Consider the following 26249-nt stretch of genomic DNA (forward strand, 5'->3'; position numbering starts at 1 on the left):
GTCAAAGTACGCCGCCTGTCAGCTCATTTTCGGAAGTCAGCTACAGCTTCCGCCGCCCTTGCTGTGTTGCAGCAGCGTTTGCAGCTTCCGGCACACCGACTGGTGTGTGATGTCCCCACACGTTGGAACTCTACCCTCCACATGTTGCAAAGGATTTGTGAGCAGAAGAGAGCAGTTGTGGAGTACCAGCTGCAACAAGGCCGTCGATATTCAGGTCAGACTCTACACATAAGACCTCAGGAGTGGACCTGGATGTCTGACATATGTACCATCCTGACAAACTTTGAGGATTCCACCAAGATGGTGAGTGGCGATGATGCCATCATTAGCGTCAGCATCCCACTTGTCTGTCTTTTGCAACGCTCTCTGCAGAGAATTAAAGAGGAGGCATTGCAGCCAGAGTATGATGAGATGGATCAAGAAGCCGTAATGGGCGATTACACACAGCCCAGCCTCATCTCATCCCAACGTGCATTGTGGGACAATGAGGGAGAGGAGGAGGAGGAAGAACAGGAGCTGGTATCATGCGCTGTAGACGGTAGTACCTGTACAACTGTCATACAGTCGGTTCAGCGTGGGTGGCCTGTGGATAGGGGGGAGGAGAAGGAGGAGGAGAGCATGGTCAGTCGTCATCTTGGTGAGGACACGGATGTCTTGCCCGTTACCAGTCTGGCACGCATGGCTGACTTTATGTTACGCTGCCTTAACCGTGACGCTCGCGTTGTCAAAATGTTGGGTGACAGTCTTTACTGGTTGGTGACACTTTTAGACCCCAGCTAAAAGGAGAACTTTCACTCTCTTATTCCTGAGGTGGAGAGGTCTACAAAAATGGGGCAGTATCAGAAGGCCGTTGCTGCAGAACTGATAAAATTCCCATCTGAACACGCTAGTGGCAGAGGTCACAGTTCGTTGCCCAACCAAGGCGTACAGGTGAGAGAGACGCAACTCCAATCCAGACGAGGCAGAGGAACACTGTCAACATTCTGGGACAGTTTTCTGAGACCCGCCCAGCTTACAGGCCCAATGTGACAGCGACTGGTACAGAAGGAGCGAGGACCCTGCCCACGAGGGCTCACAATCTCTTAGGGATGGGTGAGGATACATTAGGTGAGGGTAGAGCTGGTCATGCAGGGGTGGTTACTGCAGGTTGTAGGCTTGTCAGAAGAGGTAGGTCTTCAGGCTCCTTTTGAAGGTTTCCACGGTCGACGAGAGTCTGATGTGTTGGGGTAGAGAGTTCCAGAGTAGGGGGGAAGCACGGGAGAAGCCTTGTATGCGATTGTGGGAGGAGGAGATAAGAAGGGAGCAGAGAAGGAGATCTTGTGAGGATCGGAGGTTGCGTGCGGGTATGTAACGGGAGACTAGGTCAGAGATATATGGAGGAGACAGGTTGTGAATGGCTTTGTATGCCATGGTTAGGGTTTTGAACTGGAGTCTCTGAGCAATGGGGAGCCAGTGAAGAGATTGACAGAGAGGAGAGGCCGGGGAATAGCGGGGGGACAGGTGGATTAGTCGGGCAGCAGAGTTTAGGATAGATTGGAGGGGTGCAAGAGTGGTAGAAGGGAGGCCACAGGCCATTCTCATTAGTTGATCTATGTATACATACACAAGCATTTTGTCACGGGTGTGTCGCCACGAAGATCGTCACGATTACACAGCCTGACTTCTCACAGCTGACTTTTTGGTGCTTTGTGTTTTCGGCAGTGAGGGAGTTAATTCTCTCTCTCTCTGTGCTAGACGAGGTCCAGCCTCGCCCAGCTGCAATCAATGCTGCTGTAGTGAGTCTCCTTCAAATACCTGCTGGTCTGTTTGGGAAGTGTCGGTGAAAGCATTTCATACAGACTTACAGAGCGGATCGTGGTATTTGGAGTTTCTGAGATAAGTGTATTTGGAGTGTTTTTTCCCTTCCTCGCTTTATCATTTATCTCCTTTCCCGTTGGTGTTCCCTCTGTTGTAGTTGTGTAGTTTTTGTATGCAAGGTGGTTTTGGTTTTTCCCTTGTACTGTCTCGTTCGTCTAAGTACTGTGTGTGGGCATATTATTACTTGTCCTCTTTTGTTGTGATCGGGGTCCTTCTCAGGACTAGATTACTTAGGTACAGGGATCCTCAGGAGGTAGGGGTTACGCTGGCGGCCTGGACCTCTGTACCTTTAACAGTACCTCCAGGTTGAGGGATTAGTCAGGGCCCCAGCTTAGGGTCAGCTTAGGCCCCCTACCTCCAGTATACAGAGACAGCGTGACATTTTCACCGACCCACTTAGTTTTTCTCCAGCTACCATGGATCCAGTAGCCGGTCTAGCTCGGCAGTTGCAGAGTTTGTCCATGGAGCTGGCGGACGTTAGGTCCAAGGTTTTGCATCCTCTGGAGCAAGCCGGACCAGAACCTAAAGTAGCTCTCCCTGACAGGTTCACTGGGGGGCGGGACAAGTTTTTTGTTTTCCGGGAGGCATGCAAATTGTACTTTCGGCTGCGGCCTCGGTCATCGGGGAGTGAAGAACAAAGGGTGGGAATTGTCATCTCGCTCCTACAAGGGGACCCACAATCTTGGGCGTTCTCTCTTCCCCCGGGCTCCCCGGCTCTCCAGTCAGTGGATAGGTTTTTCGCTGCTCTGGGACTCGTATATGATGACCCAGATCGGATCTCCCTTGCTGAGTCTAAGTTACGTAGGATCCAGCAGGGAGATCGTCCGGCGGAGGAATTCTGTTCGGAGTTCCGTAGGTGGGCCACGGACACCCAGTGGAATGACCCGGCTCTTAGGAGCCAGTTTTGTCAAGGTTTATCCGACAAATTACAGGATGTGTTGGCACAGTATGACTCTCCCGCGTCACTGGAAGCCGCTATGGCCCTGGCTATTCGCGTTGACAGACGGCTTCGGGAGAGGTGCGGGATAACTCGACCCCCTGTGATGACTCCACCTCCTACAAGGTCCCCTCATATGGTGGTTCCCCTGGTCAGTCCAGAGGAGCCTATGCAATTAGGAGGGACATCATTTCGGGGGAGGGGACCGGTGGTGCGCCATAAGACAGGAAGGTGTTTCTTCTGCGGGAGAAAGGGACATTTTATTGGGGGGTGTCCATCCCGTCCCTTGCAGAGTGAAGAGTCGTCGGAAAACTGTTGATCGCAGGTTGTGTGGTGGACGGCAATCTGGGAGTAGGTATTTCGTCCCTAGGTTCGTCTCAGTTTCTCGTACCGGCGGAGGTGGTGGTGGGTACGAGAACTGAGAGGATATCTGTTCTTCTGGATAGTGGGGACGGGGCTAATCTGGTTGATGCTCGGTTTGCCCGGGTTCAAGGTATGCGATTGAGTGAGTTGGCTAAACCCATCCCCATATTCTCGATCGATGCCAGGCCTCTCGGTCAGGGAAGTTTTTTGCAAGCTGTGCATGACGTAAAACTTCAAGTGGGGGCGATACATAAAGAACTGTTGTCTTGCTACGTGTTGGAGGGTCTTCCCACTCCTATAGTGTTGGGCCTTCCTTGGTTAACTAAGCATAACCCGGTTATTAATTGGCAAACCAGAGAGATAAGCCAATGGAGTAAATTCTGTAATAAAAACTGCATGAACACGGTCATCGGTGCGGTTACTCCTTGGGTCTTACCTCCATTTCTGGCGGACTTTGAGGATGTATTCTCGGAGAAAGGGTGTCAGGAACTACCTCCTCATCGCGAGTATGACTGTTCTGTAAAACTGCTCCCTGAGGCCAAGTTACCTAAAGCTAGGTTGTATAACCTTTCTGGTCCTGAGAGGCAGGCCATGAAGGATTATATTTCAGAAAGTCTGGCTAAGGGGCATATTAGACCTTCATCTTCACTGGTGGCTGCGGGGTTCTTCTTTGTTAAGAAGAAAGATGGAGGCCTACGCCCTTGCCTGGATTTCCGTGAACTTAATCGGATTACGGTCCGAGATCCGTATCCACTCCCACTTATTCCCGATCTCTTTAATCAGATCGTGGGCGCCAAATGGTTCTCTAAGTTGGATCTCAGGGGGGCGTACAATCTGGTTAGGATGAAGGAGGGGGATGAGTGGAAGACGGCGTTTAACACTCCGGAGGGGCATTATGAGAACCTTGTCATGCCATTCGGTCTGACTAATGCCCCGGCGGTGTTCCAACACTTTGTTAATGACATTTTTCGCCGCCTGGTGGGACAGTTTGTTGTCATATATCTGGATGATATCTTAATTTACTCGCCGGATCTGGTGTCTCATCAGCAGCACGTTAGGCAGGTGTTACAGATCTTGCGGGATAATAAACTGTATGCCAAATGGGAAAAGTGTGTGTTCGCCGTACAGGAACTCCAGTTTTTAGGCTTCCTGGTTTCAGCGTCCGGTTTTCGTATGGACCCTGGGAAAGTGCGGGCAGTTCTTGAGTGGGATCGGCCAGAGAATCTTAAGGCACTACAACGTTTCCTGGGGTTTGCTAATTATTACCGGAAGTTCATTCGTAATTTCTCGTCCATGGTTAAGCCTCTCACAGACATGACTAAAAAGGGGACGGATTTTTCTAGGTGGTCTGACAAAGCTTGTCAAGCATTCTCCTGCTTGAAAAAATGTTTTGCCTCGGCACCCATACTCATTCAACCTGATGCGTCACAGCCATTCATTGTAGAGGTAGACGCTTCCGAGGTAGGGGTGGGAGCAGTATTGTCACAAGGTTCGTCCCCTGGTAAGTGGCATCCGTGCGCCTTTTTCTCTAAAAAATTGTCGTCCGCTGAGAGGAATTACGATGTCGGCAATAGGGAACTCTTGGCCATTAAGTTAGCTTTTGAGGAGTGGCGCCATTTTTTGGAGGGGGCAGTCCATCCGGTCACCGTCATCACCGATCACAAGAACCTGCTATATCTGGAGTCCGCGAAACGTCTGAATCCCAGACAAGCTAGGTGGTCATTGTTTTTTACCAGGTTTAATTTTGTCGTTACATATCGTCCTGGGTCAAAAAATGTAAAGGCGGATGCCTTATCTCGCAGTTTCCCTGGGGCCGGGAATACGGACGACCCGATTCCTATCCTTCAGGAGGGGGTGGTGGTTTTGGCAGTATGCTCTGAGCTGGAGGAGGAGGTATTGGAGGCTCAGGGGGACGCCCCTGTTGGACCTCCGGGGAGACTGTTTGTTCCAGATCAGTTGCGACAAAAGGTGATCGAGGCACACCATAACTCAGTTTTGGCAGGACACCCGGGGAGTAAAGCAACTGTGGATCTCCTCTCGCGTCGGTTTTGGTGGCCTAACTTACATAAGGAGGTGGTAACTTTTGTCGCGTCCTGTGGGGTTTGTGCGCGCTCTAAGACTTCACATACCCGTCCGTCTGGGGCCCTCTTACCTTTGAAGATCCCGGAGCGTCCTTGGACTCATCTGTCTATGGACTTTATTACGGACCTCCCTCCGTCTTCGGGTAAAACGGTCATACTCGTTGTAGTGGACAGGTTCAGCAAGATGGCACATTTTATCGCTCTTCCGGCTCTCCCTAATGCTAAAACTCTTGTGCAGGTGTTCATTGGGGAGATTGTGAGGCTTCACGGGGTACCCTCCGATGTGGTGTCTGATCGGGGGTCTCAGTTTGTGTCCAAGTTCTGGAAGGCGTTTTGTGCACGGCGGGGGATGCATTTGTCATTCTCATCGGCTTTTCACCCTCAGTCCAATGGTCAGACGGAACGTATGAACCAGAGCTTGGAGACATATCTCCGGTGTTTTGTGTCAGAGAACCAGGAGGACTGGGCTTCTTTCTTACCTCTGGCAGAGTTTGCTCTTAATAATAGGCGGAGCGAGTCCACTGGTAAGTCCCCGTTTTTTGGGGCATATGGTTTTCACCCCCAGTTTTGTACTTTCAGTAGGGGGGGCTCTTCGGGGGTTCCTGAGGAGGAACGATTTTCCTCATCACTCGCTTCAGTATGGAGAGGGGTGCTGAAGAATCTGAATACTATGGGGAACCGATACAAACGTATGGCTGATAGGAGGAGAGTGTCTGGTCCGGACCTAAGTGTGAACGATCGGGTATGGTTGTCTACCAGGAATATTAAACTTAAGGTTCCCTCCTGGAAACTGGGTCCCAGGTTCATCGGGCCGTACAGAATCAGTTCTATTATTAATCCGGTGGCATTCCGTCTTGACCTCCCCCCTACGTTTAAAATTCACAACGTGTTCCACAGATCGTTGCTTAAGAGGTATGTGGCGCCGGTGGTACCGTCACCTTTACCTCCCCCTCCAGTGGTGGTCAATGGTAACTTGGAGTTCCAGGTATCAAGGGTCATCGATTCACGTTTTAATCGCCGGTCCCTTCAGTACCTGGTTCATTGGAAAGGGTATGGTCCTGAGGAGAGGATGTGGGTTCCTGCGTCGGATATTAACGCAGACCGATTAGTTCGGGCCTTCCACATGACTCACCCGGATAAACCTGGCCCTGAGGGTCCGGAGGCCCCTCATAGAAGGGGGGGTACTGTCACGGGTGTGTCGCCACGAAGATCGTCACGATTACACAGCCTGACTTCTCACAGCTGACTTTTTGGTGCTTTGTGTTTTCGGCAGTGAGGGAGTTAATTCTCTCTCTCTCTGTGCTAGACGAGGTCCAGCCTCGCCCAGCTGCAATCAATGCTGCTGTAGTGAGTCTCCTTCAAATACCTGCTGGTCTGTTTGGGAAGTGTCGGTGAAAGCATTTCATACAGACTTACAGAGCGGATCGTGGTATTTGGAGTTTCTGAGATAAGTGTATTTGGAGTGTTTTTTCCCTTCCTCGCTTTATCATTTATCTCCTTTCCCGTTGGTGTTCCCTCTGTTGTAGTTGTGTAGTTTTTGTATGCAAGGTGGTTTTGGTTTTTCCCTTGTACTGTCTCGTTCGTCTAAGTACTGTGTGTGGGCATATTATTACTTGTCCTCTTTTGTTGTGATCGGGGTCCTTCTCAGGACTAGATTACTTAGGTGCAGGGATCCTCAGGAGGTAGGGGTTACGCTGGCGGCCTGGACCTCTGTACCTTTAACAGTACCTCCAGGTTGAGGGATTAGTCAGGGCCCCAGCTTAGGGTCAGCTTAGGCCCCCTACCTCCAGTATACAGAGACAGCGTGACACATTTGCCATTGTTAATATAGGAGGCAATAACATTCCCACTCCAGTTCATATTCTATACCATGAAACTGGGATTATGGTGGCTACAGGACACAGTCCTATATAGTCTATTTGGGGAGAGATACTTATAATAGTGATCACCATATCCATTCAAACGCTACCCAATTTTTTCCATTTGGAAATATATATGCTTCGTCTGTAATTGTCATACACTTTTTCTTGTGTCATTATCGTACAATTTATGGTATGTACTATTTTTCTGAACTTTGATGAAGATTTTTAATGCTTATGTATCAATAAAAATATATATTTTTTCATTGAACAATTTTGACAATGTCTCTTTGTTTGTAAGGTATATTATCTATAGGAGTTTCCCCTAACTAATCCTTACTCTTATGGCGCCAGTAAAATTATCAATACTTATAAGCGCACTCGCCTGTCAACTGACAATGCTGACAAGCTGACCCTTATCAAAATGAACAAGGGCTGGATTGGGCCAGACTTCTCATCACCACCAAATGACAGCAGAGTAACATAAAGTCAAATCCACTGTGTTATTTCGGGAGGTGTATTCCCATGCACCGCTTCACACCCACACATGGGTATACGCTTCCTCATTTCGGCTGTATTTTGCTCTTCTCCTTATCCTCAGCCTCCACCACCACTATACCACCAGGGTGACCGTGGTCCGTGTTGCCAGCATTGCAAGTTCCTCCGTCCTAATTTTTGGCAGCTTTTGCTTGGAAGGCATAGGCAAAGACTATGGGAGACCCACTCCCCAATAATGGGAATAATGTTTTTAATATGCTGTACTGCATGGCTCTTGTTTGCCAGCATTGCAAGTTCCTCCGTCCTAATTTTTGGCAGCTTTTGATTGGAAGGCATAGGCAAAGACTATGGGAGACCCACTCCCCAATAATGGGAATAATGTTTTTAATATGCTGTACTGCATATAAGGGGCATGAAAACAGTCTTGTTAAGCTACTCTGAACTCCACGTCTCTTCCAAGGGGCATTAAAAACGTCTTGTTAAGCTACTGCGACCTCCACGTCTCTTCCAAGGGGCATTAAAACCGTCTTGTTAAGCTACTGCGACCTCCACCACTTTTCCAAGGGGCATTGATATTGTCTTTTTATTCCCCTGCGACCTCCACCATTCTTCCAAGGGACATTAAAACCGTCTTGTTTAGCTACTGTGACCTCCACGTCTCTTCCAAGGTGCATTAAAACCGTCTTATTAAGCTACTGTGACCTCCACCACTTTTTCAAGCGGCATTGATATTGTCTTTTAATTCCACTGTGACCTCCACCATTCTTCCAAGGGGCATTAAAACCGTCTTGTTATGCTACTGCGACCTCCACCACTTTTCCAAGGGACATTGATATTGTCTTTTTATTCCACTGCGACCTCCACCATTCTTCCAAGGGGCATTAAAACCGTCTTGTTAAGTTACTGCGACCTCCACGTCTCTTCCAAGGGGCATTAAAACCGTCTTGATAAGCTACTGCGACCTCCACCACTTTTCCAAGGGGCATTGATATTGTCTTTTTATTCCACTGCGACCTCCACCATTCTTCCAAGGGGCATTAAAACCGTCTTGTTAAGCTACTGCGACCTCCACCACTTTTCCAAGAGGCATTGATATTGTCTTTTTATTCCACTGTTACCTCCAATATTCTTCCAAGGGGCATTAAAACCGTCTTGCTAAGCTACTGCGACCTCCACCACTTTTCCAAGGGGCATTGATATTGTCTTTTTATTCCACTGCGACCTCCACCATTCTTCCAAGGGGCATTAAAACCATCTTGTTAAGCTACTGCGACCGCCACGTCTCTTCCAAGGGGCATTAAAACCGTCTTGTTATGCTACTGCGACCTCCACCACTTTTCCAAGGGGCATTGATATTGTCTTTTTATTCCACTGCGACCTCCACCATTCTTCCAAGGGGCATTAAAACCATCTTGTTAAGCTACTGCGACCTCCACGTCTCTTCCAAAGGGCATTAAAACCATCTTGTTAAGCTACTGCGACCTCCACCACTTTTCCAAGGGGCATTGATATTGTCTTTTTATTCCACTGAAACCTCCACCATTCTTCCAAGGGGCATTAAAACCGTCTTGTTAAGCTACTGCGACCTCCACCACTTTTCCAAGGGGCATTGATATTGTCTTTTTATTCCACTGCGACCTCCACCATTGCTCCAAGGGGCATTAAAACCGCCTTGTTAAGCTACTGCGACCTCCACGTCTCTTCCAAGGGGCATTAAACCGTCTTGTTAAGCTACTGCGACCTCCACCACTTTTCCAAGGGGCATTGATATTGTCTTTTTATTCCACTGCGACCTCCACCATTCTTCCAAGGGGCATTAAAACCGTCTTGCTAAGCTACTGCGACCTCCATCACTTTTCAAAGTGGCATTAAAACCGTCTTTTTAAGCTACTGCGACCTCCACGTCTCTTCCAAGGGGCATTAAAATCGTCTTGTTAAGCTACTGCGACCTCCACCACTTTTCCAAGGGGCATTAAAACCGTTTTGTTAAGCTCCTGCGACCTCCCCTTCTCTTCCAAGGGACATTAAAACTGTCTCGTTAAGCTACTGCGACCTCCACCACTTTTCCAAGGGGCATTGATTTTGTCTTTTTATAAAACTGCGACCTCCACCGTTCTTCCAAGGGGCATTAAAACCGCCTTGTTAAGCTACTGCTACCTCCACCACTTTTCCAAGGGGCATTAAAACCGTCTTGTTAAGCTACTGCGACCTCCACGTCTTTTCTAAGGGGCATTAAAACCGTCTTGTTAAGCTACTGCGACCTCCACCACTTTTCCAAGGGGCATTAAAAGAATCTTGTTAAGCTACTGCGACCTCCACATCTCTTCCAAGGGGCATTAAAACCGTCTTGTTAAGCTACTGCTACCTCCACCACTTTTCCAAGGGGCATTAAAACCGTCTTGTTAAGCTACTGCGACCTCCACGTCTCTTCCAAGGGGCATTAAAACCTTCTTGTTAAGCTACTGCGAACTCCACCACTTTTCCAAGGGGCATGGATATTGTCTTTTCATTCCACTGCGACGTTCACCATTCTTCCAACGGGCATTTCATTTCCTCCTAATTTTAGTCAGCTTTTGCTTTTCAATGCATAGGCGAACACTAAGGGAGACCCACTCCCCAATAATGGGTAGAAGGTTTTTAGTATGCTGTAATCCACGTCTGTTTCAAAGGGCATTGCAGTTCCTCATAATTTTTTCTAAAGCCTTCCATTCACTGCTTAAGCCAACAGTGCACAGGAGACCCAGTTGCTATAAATGGAAAAAAAGTTTTAGTTAAGGCCCTCTGACCTCCATGTCACTTCCAAGGAGCATTGGAGTGCCTCTAAATTTTTGGTAGGCATTGCACTCACTGCATGCCCTATAACTGTGTAGCCGAACCGCTCCTTTTGGTACAGAAACATATCCTACAAGACATGTGTGGTTGACTGGCCTGATATTGATGTGAATGGTCCCTGTTCCTCCTGCTCTTTCTCCTTTGCCACCACCTCAGCCATCATTCATCACCTGAAGCTTTGTTTTAACAGGAGTCATAAAACTGGGATAGTAGCAGGAAGACATCCAGCAATCCTCGGAGGAGGTAGGATATGCGCCAAAACGCTGACCACCTCAGGCCTAGCCGCTCCTACATACATGCGCTTGCATTCCAAGAAAACAAAGCAGACGCTAACTTCTATCATCATCATCATGCTCCTCACCTTGGCACTCTCAACTCCCCTGATGGAGAAGCCAGGGCCCACCGGAGGAGTCTGTTTCTCTGGTGGGCTCGTCCAATGCTGCCCTAAAGCAGGCCAGGCTAAGAAAAGTGTGGGGGAAGTTCCAAGGAGAAATAGGGGCGGCTGGGGACCGTTTATGGACACCCGGCCGCCCCCAGGCGGCTGGGGACCGTGTGTGGACACCCGGCCGCGGGGCAGCAGGGGACCGAGTATGGACACCCGGCTGCCCCCTGGCGGCTGGGGACCGAGCGTGGACACCCGGCCGCCGGGCGGCTGGGGACTGAGTGTGGATACCAGGCCGCCGACGCAGCCATGACATGGTGGCCGGTGTCTGCCTCCACATGCCTAAAAGGCCCAATTTCAAGTGCAAGCAAGCTAGCAGTATGGTATTGCAGCCTGGGGGTGGATGGGTGGCAGGTTGCACACTTACGCTTGCAATGCAAGGAATGGGGGAGGTACAATTGAACACTGCCCTGGGACAAGGACTTGCACGGGGATAGTTGCAAGTCTGCATCTTCTGATGCGGCATGGATCACTTCTGATGGGCACACTTTTAGGCAGTCACCTGGGTGTAAGAGATGCTTCCAGGGGTCTTCAACATGCTGTTGCCATGTCTTTTCAGCATTGTATGCATGTGTCACACAGCACATGGCCAGATAAGGTTGTAAAATGTTAAAATGACATTTCCCGGTGAATGCATTTGTCACGATTGAAAGCAATACAAAAGTGCAAAAACGCATAAAAAATGCTACTTGTGAACATAGCCCAAGGTGTGGAGGAGTATTTTTGGTTTTGGTTATTTATTTTACCTTATACACAAGTCTTTACCCTTGAAAAGAAGTTCCTTAACATATTTCACAGGAAAACCGTTCCAGTTTCGTTTTTGAACGTTTTATTGTGAGCCCGTAAAAGTGGCTTAATACCTCTGACCACGTTGTTGACAGCAGTGACCTGGGGGGCAGAAATGCTTCCTGGGGCGATGCCCATGCTGTCCCCATGTCTTTTGAGCACTGTCACTATCGTTTTGGGCACTTTTTAGGCTTTCTACAGACTGCCGGGGGTGCCGCCGCAAAAATGCTCGGGTCTCCCATAGACTAACATTGGGCTCGTTGCTCGGGTTGAGCACCCGAGTATCACGGTGAGCTCGGCCCGAGCTTCGAGCACCCGAGCATTTTAGTGCTCGCTCAACACTAGTGGTCACGTCTCCTACTGAGAAGTAGACTAAAGGTATATGCACACAATATCTATTTCATATGGGTCTGCTCTGTGACCCATTCGAAAAAGTGTTATATGATTGCTAAAAAGAATGTGAATACGCACTGGAGTATAAAAACAATTTGCTGTGCATAAGTTCAGTCTTTTGAGCTTCTTTTAACCACTTGTCACGGGTGTGTCGCCACGAAGATCGTCACGATTACACAGCCTGACTTCTCGCAGCTGACTTTTTGGTGCTTTGTGTTTTTTGGCAGTGAGGGAGTTAATTCTCTCTCTCTCTGTGCTAGACGAGGTCCAGCCTCGCCCAGCTGCAATCAATGCTGCTGTAGTTAGACTCCTTCAAATGCCTGCTGGTCTGTTAGGGAAGTGTCGGTGAAAGCATTTCATGCAGACTAACAGAGTGGATCGTGGTATTTGGAGTTTCAGAGATAAGTGTATTCGGAGAGTTTTTTCCCTTCCTCGCTTTATCATTTATCTCCTTTCCCGTTGGTGTTCCCTCTGTTGTAGTTGTGTAGTTTTTGTATGCAAGGTGGTTTTGGTTTTTCCCTTGTACTGTCTCGTTCGTCTAAGTACTGTGTGTGGGCATATTATTACTTGTCCCCTTTTGTTGTGATCGGGGTCCTTCTCAGGACTAGATTACTTAGGTGCAGGGATCCTCAGGAGGTAGGGGTTACGCTGGCGGCCTGGACCTCTGTACCTTTAACAGTACCTCCAGGTTGAGGGATTAGTCAGGGCCCCAGCTTAGGGTCAGCTTAGGCCCCCTACCTCCAGTATACAGAGACAGCGTGACATTTTCACCGACCACTTAGTTTTTCTCCAGCTACCATGGATCCAGTAGCCGGTTTAGCTCGGCAGTTGCAGAGTTTGTCCATGGAGCTGGCGGACGTTAGGTCCAAGGTTTTGTATCCTCAGGAGCAAGCCGGACCAGAACCTAAAGTAGCTCTCCCTGACAGGTTCACTGGGGGGCGGGACAAGTTTTTTGTTTTCCGGGAGGCATGCAAGTTGTACTTTCGGCTGCGGCCTCGGTCATCGGGGAGTGAAGAACAAAGGGTGGGAATTGTCATCTCGCTCCTACAAGGGGACCCACAATCTTGGCCGTTCTCTCTTCCCCCGGGCTCCCCGGCTCTCCAGTCAGTGGATACGTTTTTCGCTGCTCTGGGACTCGTATATGATGACCCAGATCGGATCTCCCTTGCTGAGTCTAAGTTACGTAGGATTCAGCAGGGAGATCGTCCGGTGGAGGAATTCTGTTCGGAGTTCCGTAGGTGGGCCACGGACACCCAGTGGAATGACCCGGCTCTTAGGAGCCAGTTTTGTCAAGGTTTATCCGACAAATTACAGGATGTGTTGGCACAGTATGACTCTCCCGCGTCACTGGAAGCCGCTATGGCCCTTGCTATTCGCGTTGACAGACGGCTTCGGGAGAGGTGCGGGATAACTCTACCCCCTGTGATGACTCCACCTCCTACAAGGTCCCCTCATATGGTGGTTCCCCTGGTCAGTCCAGAGGAGCCTATGCAATTAGGAGGGACATCATTTCGGGGGAGGGGACCGGTGGTGCGCCATAAGACAGGAAGGTGTTTCTTCTGCGGGAGAAAGGGACATTTTATTGGGGGGTGTCCATCCCGTCCCTTGCAGAGTGAAGAGTCGTCGGAAAACTGTTGATCCCAGGTTGTGTGGTGGACGGCAATCTGGGAGTAGGTATTTCGTCCCTAGGTTCGTCTCAGTTTCTCGTACCGGCGGAGGTGGTGGTGGGTACGAGAACTGAGAGGATATCTGTTCTTCTGGATAGTGGGGCCGGGGCTAATCTGGTTGATGCTCGGTTTGCCCGGGTTCAAGGTATGCGATTGAGTGAGTTGGCTAAACCCATCCCCATATTCTCGATTGATGCCAGGCCTCTCGGTCAGGGAAGTTTTTTGCAAGCTGTGCATGACGTAAAACTTCAAGTGGGGGCGATACATAAAGAACTGTTGTCTTGCTACGTGTTGGAGGGTCTTCCCACTCCTATAGTGTTGGGCCTTCCTTGGTAAACTAAGCATAACCCGGTTATTAATTGGCAAACCAGAGAGATAAGCCAATGGAGTAAATTCTGTAATAAAAACTGCATGAACACGGTCATCGGTGCGGTTACTCCTTGGGTCTTACCTCCATTTCTGGCGGACTTTGAGGATGTATTCTCGGAGAAAGGGTGTCAGGAACTACCTCCTCATCGCGAGTATGACTGTTCTGTAAAACTGCTCCCTGAGGCCAAGTTACCTAAAGCTAGGTTGTATAACCTTTCTGGTCCTGAGAGGCAGGCCATGAAGGATTATATTTCAGAAAGTCTGGCTAAGGGGCATATTAGACCTTCATCTTCACCGGTGGCTGCGGGGTTCTTCTTTGTTAAGAAGAAAGATGGAGGCCTACGCCCTTGCCTGGATTTCCGTGAACTTAATCGGATTACGGTCCGAGATCCGTATCCGCTCCCACTTATTCCCGATCTCTTTAATCAGATCGTGGGCGCCAAATGGTTCTCTAAGTTGGATCTCAGGGGGGCGTACAATCTGATTAGGATGAAGGAGGGAGATGAGTGGAAGACGGCGTTTAACACTCCGGAGGGGCATTATGAGAACCTTGTCATGCCATTCGGTCTGACTAATGCCCCGGCGGTGTTCCAACACTTTGTTAATGACATTTTTCGCCGCCTGGTGGGACAGTTTGTTGTCATATATCTGGATGATATCTTAATTTACTCGCCGGATCTGGTGTCTCATCAGGAGCACGTTAGGCAGGTGTTACAGATCTTGCGGGATAATAAACTGTATGCCAAATGGGAAAAGTGTGTGTTCGCCGTACAGGAACTCCAGTTTTTAGGCTTCCTGGTTTCAGCGTCCGGTTTTCGTATGGACCCTGGGAAAGTGCGGGCAGTTCTTGAGTGGGATCGGCCAGAGAATCTTAAGGCACTACAACGTTTCCTGGGGTTTGCTAATTATTACAGGAAGTTCATTCGTAATTTCTCGTCCATGGTTAAGCCTCTCACAGACATGACTAAAAAGGGGACGGATTTTTCTAGGTGGTCTGACAAGGCTTGTCAAGCATTCTCCTCCTTGAAAAAATGTTTTGCCTCGGCACCCATACTCATTCAACCTGATGCGTCACAGCCATTCATTGTAGAGGTAGACGCTTCCGAGGTAGGGGTGGGAGCAGTATTGTCACAAGGTTCGTCCCCTGGTAAGTGGCATCCGTGCGCCTTTTTCTCTAAAAAATTGTCGTCCGCTGAGAGGAATTACGATGTCGGCAATAGGGAACTCTTGGCCATTAAGTTAGCTTTTGAGGAGTGGCGCCATTTTTTGGAGGGGGCAGTCCATCTGGTCACCGTCATCACCGATCACAAGAACCTGCTATATCTGGAGTCCGCGAAACGTCTGAATCCCAGACAAGCTAGGTGGTCATTGTTTTTTACCAGGTTTAATTTTGTCGTTACATATCGTCCTGGGTCAAAAAATGTAAAGGCGGATGCCTTATCTCGTAGTTTCCCTGGGGCCGGGAATACGGACGACCCGATTCCTATCCTTCAGGAGGGGGTGGTGGTTTCGGCAGTATGCTCTGAGCTGGAGGAGGAGGTATTGGAGGCTCAGGGGGACGCCCCTGTTGGACCTCTGGGGAGACTGTTTGTTCCAGATCAGTTGCGACAAAAGGTGATCGAGGCACACCATAACTCAGTTTTTGCAGGACTCCCGGGGAGTAGAGCAACTGTGGATCTCCTCTCGCGTTGGTTTTGGTGGCCTAACTTACATAAGGAGGTGGTAACTTTTGTCGCGTCCTGTGGGGTTTGTGCGCGCTCTAAGACCTCACATACCCGTCCGTCTGGGGCCCTCTTACCTTTGAAGATCCCGGAGCGTCCTTGGACTCATCTGTCTATGGACTTTATTACGGACCTCCCTCCGTCTTCGGGTAAAACGGTCATACTCGTTGTAGTGTACAGGTTCAGCAAGATGGCACATTTTATCGCTCTTCCGGCTCTCCCTAATGCTAAAACTCTTGCGCAGGTGTTCATTGGGGAGATTGTGAGGCTTCACGGGGTACCCTCCGAGGTGGTGTCTGATCGGGGGTCTCAGTTTGTGTCCAAGTTCTGGAAGGCGTTTTGTGCACGGCGGGGGATGCATTTGTCGTTCTCATCGGCTTTTCATCCTCAGACCAATGGTCAGACGGAACGTATGAACCAGAGCTTGGAGACATATCTCCGGTGTTTTGTGTCAGAGAACCAGGAGGACTGGGCTTCTTTCTTACCTCTGGCAGAGTTTGCTCTTAATAATAGGCGGAGCGAGTCCACTGGTAAGTCCCCGTTTTTTGGGGCATATGGTTTTCACCCCCAGTTTTGTACTTTCAGTAGGGGGGGCTCTTCGGGGGTTCCTGAGGAGGAACGATTTTCCTCATCACTCGCTTCAGTATGGAGAGGGGTGCTGAAGAATCTGAATACTATGGGGAACCGATACAAACGTATGGCTGATAGGAGGAGAGTGTCTGGTCCGGACCTAAGTGTGAACGATCGGGTATGGTTGTCTACCAGGAATATAAAACTTAAGGTTCCCTCCTGGAAACTGGGTCCCAGGTTCATCGGGCCGTACAGAATCAGTTCTATTATTAATCCGGTGGCATTCTGTCTTGACCTCCCCCCTACGTTTAAAATTCACAACGTGTTCCACAGATCGTTGCTTAAGAGGTATGTGGCGCCGGTGGTACCGTCACCTTTACCTCCCCCTCCAGTGGTGGTCAAGGGTAACTTGGAGTTCCAGGTATCGAGGGTCATCGATTCACGCTTTAATCGCCGGTCCCTTCAGTACCTGGTTCATTGGAAAGGGTATGGTCCTGAGGAGAGGATGTGGGTTCCTGCGTCGGATATTAACGCAGACCGATTAGTTCGGGCCTTCCACACGACTCACCCGGATAAACCTGGCCCTGAGGGTCCGGAGGCCCCTCGTAGAAGGGGGGGTACTGTCACGGGTGTGTCGCCACGAAGATCGTCACGATTACACAGCCTGACTTCTCGCAGCTGACTTTTTGGTGCTTTGTGTTTTTCGGCAGTGAGGGAGTTAATTCTCTCTCTCTCTGTGCTAGACGAGGTCCAGCCTCGCCCAGCTGCAATCAATGCTGCTGTAGTGAGACTCCTTCAAATGCCTGCTGGTCTGTTAGGGAAGTGTCGGTGAAAGCATTTCATGCAGACTAACAGAGTGGATCGTGGTATTTGGAGTTTCAGAGATAAGTGTATTCGGAGAGTTTTTTCCCTTCCTCGCTTTATCATTTATCTCCTTTCCCATTGGTGTTCCCTGTGTTGTAGTTGTGTAGTTTTTGTATGCAAGGTGGTTTTGGTTTTTCCCTTGTACTGTCTCGTTCGTCTAAGTACTGTGTGTGGGCATATTATTACTTGTCCCCTTTTGTTGTGATCGGGGTCCTTCTCAGGACTAGATTACTTAGGTGCAGGGATCCTCAGGAGGTAGGGGTTACGCTGGCGGCCTGGACCTCTGTACCTTTAACAGTACCTCCAGGTTGAGGGATTAGTCAGGGCCCCAGCTTAGGGTCAGCTTAGGCTCCCTACCTCCAGTATACAGAGACAGCGTGACACCACTTCAGGTTTTCAAAGACAATAAGCGGTTAAAATAAGTGACCTGACCATTTTTCAGGCAGCTTTCTCTTGAAGCCACTCTTTCATACAATTTAAATAAAAAAAACATCCAAAAGATGTCAGAAAAGATGAATGAATAGAAGCAAGAACAAAAGCTTCAGGACAGAAAAAGACGCCGACGTGTCCTGGAACATCTGCCACCTGAAAAATTCAAAGGGTTCGCGGATGTTTAAAAGACATCATATGTACATAGTCTAAAAGTGCCCATATCCTATAGATAGCAATTAAGGCACTCATACATATTAGACTAAAGTTGGTTGAACCCGGAAATATTGACAGGTTTGGCCAACAGTCTAATAAGTATGGGTGCCCGTGCCTAATGATGTCGGAGGAGATAAGGATCTGTCATGCCGGATTTCAGACTGTAGATCCTTCCTTAATTGATAAGCCATCGCCAGAGATATTAAGCAACAACTCTCATAGAGAATACAGGAGCACTCAGCAGCGTGATTGAACAGGTGTTTATAGTGTACGGGGGCTATAGTCAAATACTTGTTTGGCTGACATATATCGCCTCATTCAGATGGCTGTATTTTTAGTCCAGCACACTGACCCTATAATGATCTACTATCAAGTCTAATAAATAAAAAATTGCCACATCTACATTAAGAATCACTAGTACCACTATCAGTACACGACTACAGAAGCAGCATCATTACACAGCTACATCCCCAAAACCACAGTCAGTATATGACTAAATCACCAGAACCACTGACAGTACAAGACTACATCCCCATTACTACCGACAGTTTATGGCTACATCACCAGAACCACTGACAGTACGCAACTACATCATCAGAACCAACGACACTATATGTCGTGCACTATATCTTTTTCAGGCAGATTCCGCCTTCAGTCTCCCATAAAGAGCACCGCAAAATATGAACATGGTGCACAGAAATTTAAAAACGACCTTGCTGTGCAGATATTCCGTCTTATGTCATCTGCTTCAGGGTTCAGATACCCTGATGTGTTTAAAAGAAACAACAAGGTCATTCTTTGCTTGCTAGCTATAATGTAAATCAGTGAAAAAAGACGCTGGCGGTGTTTTCCAATGGCGTTTTCCTAAAGTGGTTTCATCTGGGGAAACTCAACAGCTACGCTGGAGTCTAAATGATGCTGTGTGCATATAGCCGTAAAGAGGTTTTGAAGAGTTTTTGAGTTTTTTCCTGAATCGTTCTTTACAAACTTCTGATTGGACAGTGCCTAGATTGGAGAGGTTTCCATCTGGATCCTCTTCAAAGAAGTAACATGCACTTTTTTTTTCCACTGGGCTTTTTCAAAATCATTTCAGGAAAAAGAAAGAAGCTAAAAAAAGCACCCCTCCTCAAATGAATAACAAATAAATTAATTGGAAGAGTTTTTGAGGAGTATTTTGGAGAGGGTTCACTCCAAAAACCTCTTCAAAAACGCAGGGTATGTATACACACTGTCTTTTTCAGGAGGATTCCACCTGAAAAAGCGATGCAAAACCACCCCCAAAAAATGAACAGAATGCACAGCAATATTAAAAGTGCTGTCACCTATGTCACTTCTTGTAACCGGTTCAGGGTTTGGAAACTCTGGAGCATTTAAAAGAAGTAACATAGTAATTCTCCCAAAAAGCCCAACTCTCTATTATGGAAGATAGAGGAAAATAATGCCGGTGCCGTGAAAATGACCACAAATCAACTGGTGGAGCTGCTTCATGAAAAAAAGCAGCTGGCTGTTTACAGAAGTGACTTTGTGAAAAAAAACTGTGGTGGCTTTGTGTTGGATTAAAGACATCATGTGCACGGACCCTCAGTGTGCACATAGGTCATAAACACATTCCAGGCGTGTTTTAGTACTGGAACTTTTAGGAAATCTTTTCCGTAAATCCAAAAGAAAATATGCAGCACACATTAAATGGTTTGTCCACTACTTAACAAAAACAAACAAACAAAAATATATATATATATCTACATCTACTATATAATCGGCTTATCCCGTCTGTCTGTCTGTCCAGGAAATCCCGCGTCGCTGATTGGTCCGGTCACGACCAATCAGCGACGCGGGATTTCAGAAAAAGATGGCGGCCGTTAGCAGCTCATCTGCCGCACGGAGGTCAGCGGCGATGCAGCCAGGAGATGACCGGCGCTAGCCGGTCATCTCCCGGCTGTTCGCAGCAGAAGTACCTTGACCGGCGGCCTAGGCGGCGCCGCTCCCCGGTCCTTCCTTCACACTTGCTGTCGGGAGATCAGCGGCCCTAGCTGCTGATCTCCCGACGGTAGCCGCATGGAGGTCAGCGGCGATATAGCCGGGAGATGACCGGCGCTAGCCGGTCATCTCCCGGCTGATCGCAGGGGAAGTACCCGCACAGGCAGCGCCGCTCCCGATGGGGGATAACCCCGCCCACAGCCCGTCATTCACCGTGGTACGCGGAACAGGAGACCCCTGGCTGCAGCCGCAAATAGTTGTGATGTAAGCGGAAGCAAGAGCCGGCTGCGGCCGGGGGAATTACGTACTGGCTGTGCGTGGTCAGCGATGTTGTCACAAGCAGTATTGACAACATGACGTAATTACAAAATTCATTAGGGGGCCCGGGGGGATACATTGGGGGGTTAATTTAAAGTAGTGCACAACCCATTTAAACACTGCTTCGCTGATTAGTCGCGCCCGGTCGGCCGCATACATATTCTAGAATACCCAATGCGTTAGAATCGGGCAACCATCTAGTATATATATATATACTTATCTCCTAGACTGGCACTTCTCTGATGTTGCCGCTTTGGCACCTGAAATTGTTGAAATTGTTGTCATGTGACCGCTGCAGCCAATCAGTGGTCCCTGATCAGCAATAGCCTTTCAGTATTCCATCAGAGCCCACCTCTGGAATGGTGAAGGCTGCAGCCAATCAGCTACGGTGATCACATGACATAATGTCATGTGACTGCCAGCAGAGACAGCGCCAACATTGGAGGTGATTTTTTTTTTTTTTAAGTTATTATGACCACTTTTGAGAAGGGGTTGTTCAGTAGCGGACAACCCCTTTAATCAGCCTTTCAATTTATGCTGGGGATATTTCCTGCTTACTTCTCCCAATGGAATAAACAAACTAAAAACAAAATCTGCACAATTTAGTGCAGAAATTTCAGCAGATATGGGGAAATTACGCTGATACGTCTCTTTGTGGACATACTGTACCCTTCAGGGAAGCTACATAAGGTGGCACATGAAGTGCCTATAGGTCCATAGTCTGTATCCATACTAATGAACAGGGTACTGATTTTACAGCACGTAATGGATAATTTTTCAGCCTTTTGCAGCAGTGAGTAATTTTTGCATTGGAATGAATAGGGTTAAACAAAATCTCATTTAAACGAAAACAACTAAAATCTAAAACCTCATTCACATGCATGCTTTGCTGCATTTGTTACATTCACATGCATTGTTTGCTGCATTTATTGCATTCACAAGCATTGTTTGCTGCATTTGTTGCATTCAGATGCATTGTTTTCTACATTTGTTATGTATTTTTTGTTGGAAAATGTGTGAACAGAACCTGAATGCTCCTTTAATACATACTGCCTATCCTCAGCTCTCTATTTAGTACACAGTTAAAAGGTTACAGGTGTGTAAATTTCGATTATCACCACATTGTGACCCGGCACTGGTGCACGTCAGCCCTCTTTTCAATTGCTTCCTATTTATGGGATTTAGAGATTATCCAGACAAGTACAGCATGTAAAACCTTATGAAGTTCTGTGTTATTCTGTGAATAATCCCCCATTGTGTTCTGCGGAGGGCCATTTCCATGTAATGAATAGGGATGTACTAATTATTTATATGACTTGGTATTTACGGTTTATGACATTTCCTCTAGTCTGTAACACTGCCCTGTGCAGACAATGCACTTACCAGTCACTGACATAACTGCGGCATACAGTCTAATTTCCCTATTACAGCCTCCATGCTGTTGGGTGGAAGTTTGTCCCTTTGTATAAATAGGGGATACAGTGGCCCCCCCAGTCATTCAGTGGTTCCCCATTTAGGCATGTGGTAAAGATTGCCGGTTTGCACAGGAGATCGTTCAAACAACAGCATTACTCATGAAGAGGCAACCAGCTTAATGGGTATAGAGTCTCTCTAGAGGAAATGTGCTTGGAGGTTACACACAAACTCACAAGGGGCAAAGGCTTAGCTTTGTTATATTGGGCTGGTACTTGCAACAATTTGCAGTTCCCCTCCTCTTTGTCATTCACCTCTCCAGACAGCAATATCCTGTGTTAATCTTGCGCCCTCAATCATTTTTCTCAATGGCAGTTCTTTATATAAAAAATGGCTAGTGATATACAAACATAACAACTATCCACATAATTTGCTATGTTTTAGGAGCTCCCCCCTTTCTTCATACCTAGAAGAGGGAAAAAAGCCACTAAAACCTCAAAAGGATTTTCAGGAATAAGCCTCTCTGCCCCCTGTGTGGTAGCAATCTTTGCCCTCTCTCTGTAATGCTGGTACTCTCATGCAAGTTGACTTGTTTCCTTCACCTGGGGCAAACTATACAAAAAATGTAAAAGACGGAGCTTCCTTCATTGCTTCTCTCTATACCATTTTAGACAAGTGCTCCTCACCCCCACTACAAGCTAGCTATGATGCAAACACTTCTGCTGGACACCACAGCTTTCCTCCTACTACTCAGGCTGTCCATCTGACATCTGCTCAAGGGGAATAAGGTTCTTTTGTTCTTTTTGCCACAAGAGCTTAGGCAATCTGCTGGTATCTCCACCCCAAGAGGGACATAACATTGAGGTTCTTTTGGCAATAGTCCTTGAATTTTCAGTGGGTGGTGGTTCTATTTTCCGCCCTCATATTCACTCACCAGCATGTATAGAAATCCAATCAATGTTTTTTGGAGTGTACATTGAAATCAGAGTACCAGGGAAACCCACAAAAACGTAGATGTAAAAGATGTAAGACTGGTTAAGAATGTTTCTGACTTGTCTTCGCATTACCCCGATACATCCATAGGGAACAAATGGAGCACCTGTTTGCGAGGGTTCTGCATATGTCTCGCTGGATGTGTGGGGGAAAGTGGGAGTGAATGTCAAAAGCCACGAAGTCTTAGCCAGGGCAATTAGATACAGGGCTATGACTCCAAACTGAATCTTTGCCCAGACTACATTTTTCTTAATAATGACCACAATGTATGAGCCCATTAAATGCCTTAATTTGAAGGAATGCTGCTAGCCATGGTAAAACCCAGAGTGCAACACATATTATTCTTTTTAAACTAGCTCCAAAATGTTTTTCCTCCCCCACATCTCACCATGGCTGCTATTAATTTGATTATATGAATGGAAAATGAATGAATAAAGGGAAAGCTGAATCCAAATTTAGTGTAACCACCCTTTAAAAGCTTTCTTACTGTGTGTATAATACTGTGCAAAGTTCTAGGAAGGTGTGGAAAAAATTCTGCAAAGTAAATTCTGAAATATAGTACAGACCAAAAGTTTGGACACACCATCTCATTTAAAGATTTTTCTGTATTTTCTTGACTATGAAAATTGTACATTCACACTGAAGGCATCAAAACTATGAATTAACACATGTGGAATTATATACTTATCAAAAAAGTGTGAAACAACTGAAAATAAGTCTTATATTCTAGGTTCTTCAAAGTAGTCACCTTTTGCTTTGATTACTGCTTTGCACACTCTTGGCATTCTCTTGATGAGCTTCAAGAGGTAGTCACCGGAAATGGTTTTCACTTCACAGGTGTGCCCTGTCAGGTTTAGTAAGTGGGATTAATTGCCTTAGAAATGGGGTTGGGACCATCAGTTGTGTTGTGCAGAAGTCTGGTGGATACACAGCTGATAGTCCTACGGAATAGCCTGTTAGAATTTGTATTATGCCAAGAAAAAAGCAGCTAAGTAAAGAAAAACGAGTGGCCATCATTACTTTAAGAAATGAAGGTCAGTCAGTCTGAAAAATTGGGAAAACTTTGAAAGTGTCCCCAAGTGCAGTTGCAAAAACCATCAAGCGCTACAAAGAAACTGGCTCACATGAGGACCACCCCAGGAAAGGAAGACCAAGAGTCACCTCTGCTTCTGAGGATAAGTTTATCCGAGTCACCAGCCTCAGAAATCGCAGGTTAACAGCAGCTCAGATTAGAGACCAGGCCAATGCCACACAGAGTTCTAGCAGCAGACACATCTCTACAACAACTGTTAAGAGGAGACTTTGTGCAGCAGGCCTTCATGGTAAAATAGCTGCTAGGAAACCACTGCTAAGGACAGGCAACAAGCAGAAGAGACTTGTTTGGGCTAAAGAACACAAGGAATGGACATTAGACCAGTGGAAATCTGTACTTTGGTCTGATGAGTCCAAATTTGAGATCTTTGGTTCCAACCACGGTGTCTTTGTGCGACGCAGAAAAGGTAAACGGATGGACTCTACATGCCTGGTTCCCACCGTGAAGCATGGAGGAGGAGGTGTGATGGTGTGGGGGTGCTTTGCTGGTGACACTGTTGGGGATTTATTCAAAATTGAAGGCATACTGAACTAGCATGGCTACCACAGCATCTTGCAGCGGCCTGCTATTCCATCCGGTTTGCGTTTAGTTGGACCATCATTTATTTTTCAACAGGACAATGACTCCCAAACACACCTCCAGGCTGTGTAAGGGCTATTTGACCAAGAAGGAGAGTGATGGGGTGCTACGCCAGATGACCTGGCCTCCACAGTCACCAGACCTGAACCCAATCGAGATGGTTTGGGGTGAGCTGGACCGCAGAGTGAAGGCAAAAGGGCCAACAAGTACTAAGCATCTCTGGGAACTCCTTCAAGATTGTTGGAAGACCATTTCCGGTGACTACCTCTTGAAGCTCATCAAGAGAATGCCAAGAGTGCAATGCAGTCATCAAAGCGAAAGGTGGCTACTTTGAAGAACCTAGAATATAAGACATATCTTCAGTTGTTTCACACTTTTTTGTTAAGTATATAATTCCACATCTGTTAATTCATAGTTTTGATGCCTTCAGTGTGAATGTACAATTTTCATAGTCATGAAAATACAGAAAAATCTTTAAATGAGGTGTGTCCAAACTTTTGGTCTGTACTGTATTTATTGTGTATCGAAAAATTCCAACAAAAACATTTGAAAAAAAAAAATATTTTGAAGGGTACCACCCTAATACGGTATGTATATTGGTGGTGGTATTATTTCTCACCATGTGGGGGATAGGGGTTTATTTTATTAGGCTGGTACCTTTCAAAGTTTTGCTTTTTAAACATTTTTGTCTTTAAGTTGGAAGTTTAAATACATAATAAATATTTCAGATTTTTTTTGGGTGTGCCTTCTTTTTTTGTTTTGCTTTTGGCCTAAAAATGCAGCCTCCAATGTCCTTCTTGGTCGCACATGGTGAACTTTGAAAACCGCTAATGATGGTCCAGAACTATTACTGTTATGATCTGCAACATGTACTAAGGAGAGATAGGGGAAAGCTGTCCCTACAGTAAGACTAAGCTGAATCACTACGATGTAGCGGGCTGCCTGTTTCTAGCGAACAGACCAGCCTTAGTCCTCGGCTAGTCTGAACGAAGACCTATAGCATAAGGGGAGGGGTCCCTAAAAGAACTAAGGAATGGAACAAAAATGGGACACCTCCTAAACAGAGAAGATGTTGCAGAATACAAAAAGACAAACAGACAAAAAGGTACTAGAGGTCCCAGAAGGACCAAGCGAACTGACAGACATAGGCACCGAAGCAACTGGCTAGAAAAACAGTCAACAACACTGAAGTCCAGCACAGCCAGAAGGGCGGAGCTGGAATATAAAGGCAGGTGGTCACGTGACCGCAAAACACAAGATGGAAAAAACAAACAGGAGGGTTCTAACAATTACTATGCTATGTGACGCTAGTCACTAATCACAGACAACCCGTGAAGATTAGGTAGTCAAGAGGGCCAGGGTCAGATACCAAGAGAACTCTTCATATACAAAGGGGTAAGGCAAAAAGGCGGTCAGGTCACAGTCCGAGGTCAGAATTCCAAGGTCAGAGTGCATCAAGGCAAAAGGGGTAGCCAATAGGCAAACCTAGGGTCCAGCAACAGAAGATCAGAATGTCTGAATTCAGAGCACAAAGTACAGAGGACAAACCACTGAGAAGATGCTATGTCTTCCAGAGATCTGGGACAGACAGGTTAGTTAAGTAGCTGGGTAATCACTTGGAACAGGGAACACCTCAAGGAAGCTCAGCACCTCCTAATCCCAGATTGGATGGCTGAGCTGTCACTCAAAATACCGGCACCTCAGCACGCCCCTGCACTAGATTGGATGACTGAGCTGTCAGTCACTGCGTCAAAGACACACTGAGCGGTGTATTCGTGAAGTTGTGTGTCCCACACCCTGTCACCTGTAAATACGCACAGCTTCTAATTCTGAGGGCCTGTGCACATGACCGATTATATTGGACGAGTGCTCTCCGTGGTTCTCACGGATAGCCCTGTACCTATGATATGGGGCTGTGAACATGTCCGAAAATGGAGACATGTTCGATTTTGATCCAAGTGTTGGATCAAAACTGGCAATGCAAGTCTATGG

General features: G+C 47.3%; 1 protein-coding gene across 1 annotated transcript in view; it reads right to left on the reverse strand.

Moving 5' to 3' along the window:
• LOC141273389 (disintegrin and metalloproteinase domain-containing protein 9-like) overlaps positions 1 to 26249 on the reverse strand; it is a 141993-nt gene that overhangs the window by 114641 nt on the left and 1103 nt on the right. The gene's annotated exons all lie outside the window — the stretch shown is intronic.

This window comes from Phyllobates terribilis, unplaced genomic scaffold (assembly GCF_046119375.1).
Source record: "Phyllobates terribilis strain yellow unplaced genomic scaffold, ASM4611937v1 Scaffold_5__5_contigs__length_657084704, whole genome shotgun sequence".
Classification (NCBI taxonomy): domain Eukaryota; kingdom Metazoa; phylum Chordata; class Amphibia; order Anura; family Dendrobatidae; genus Phyllobates; species Phyllobates terribilis.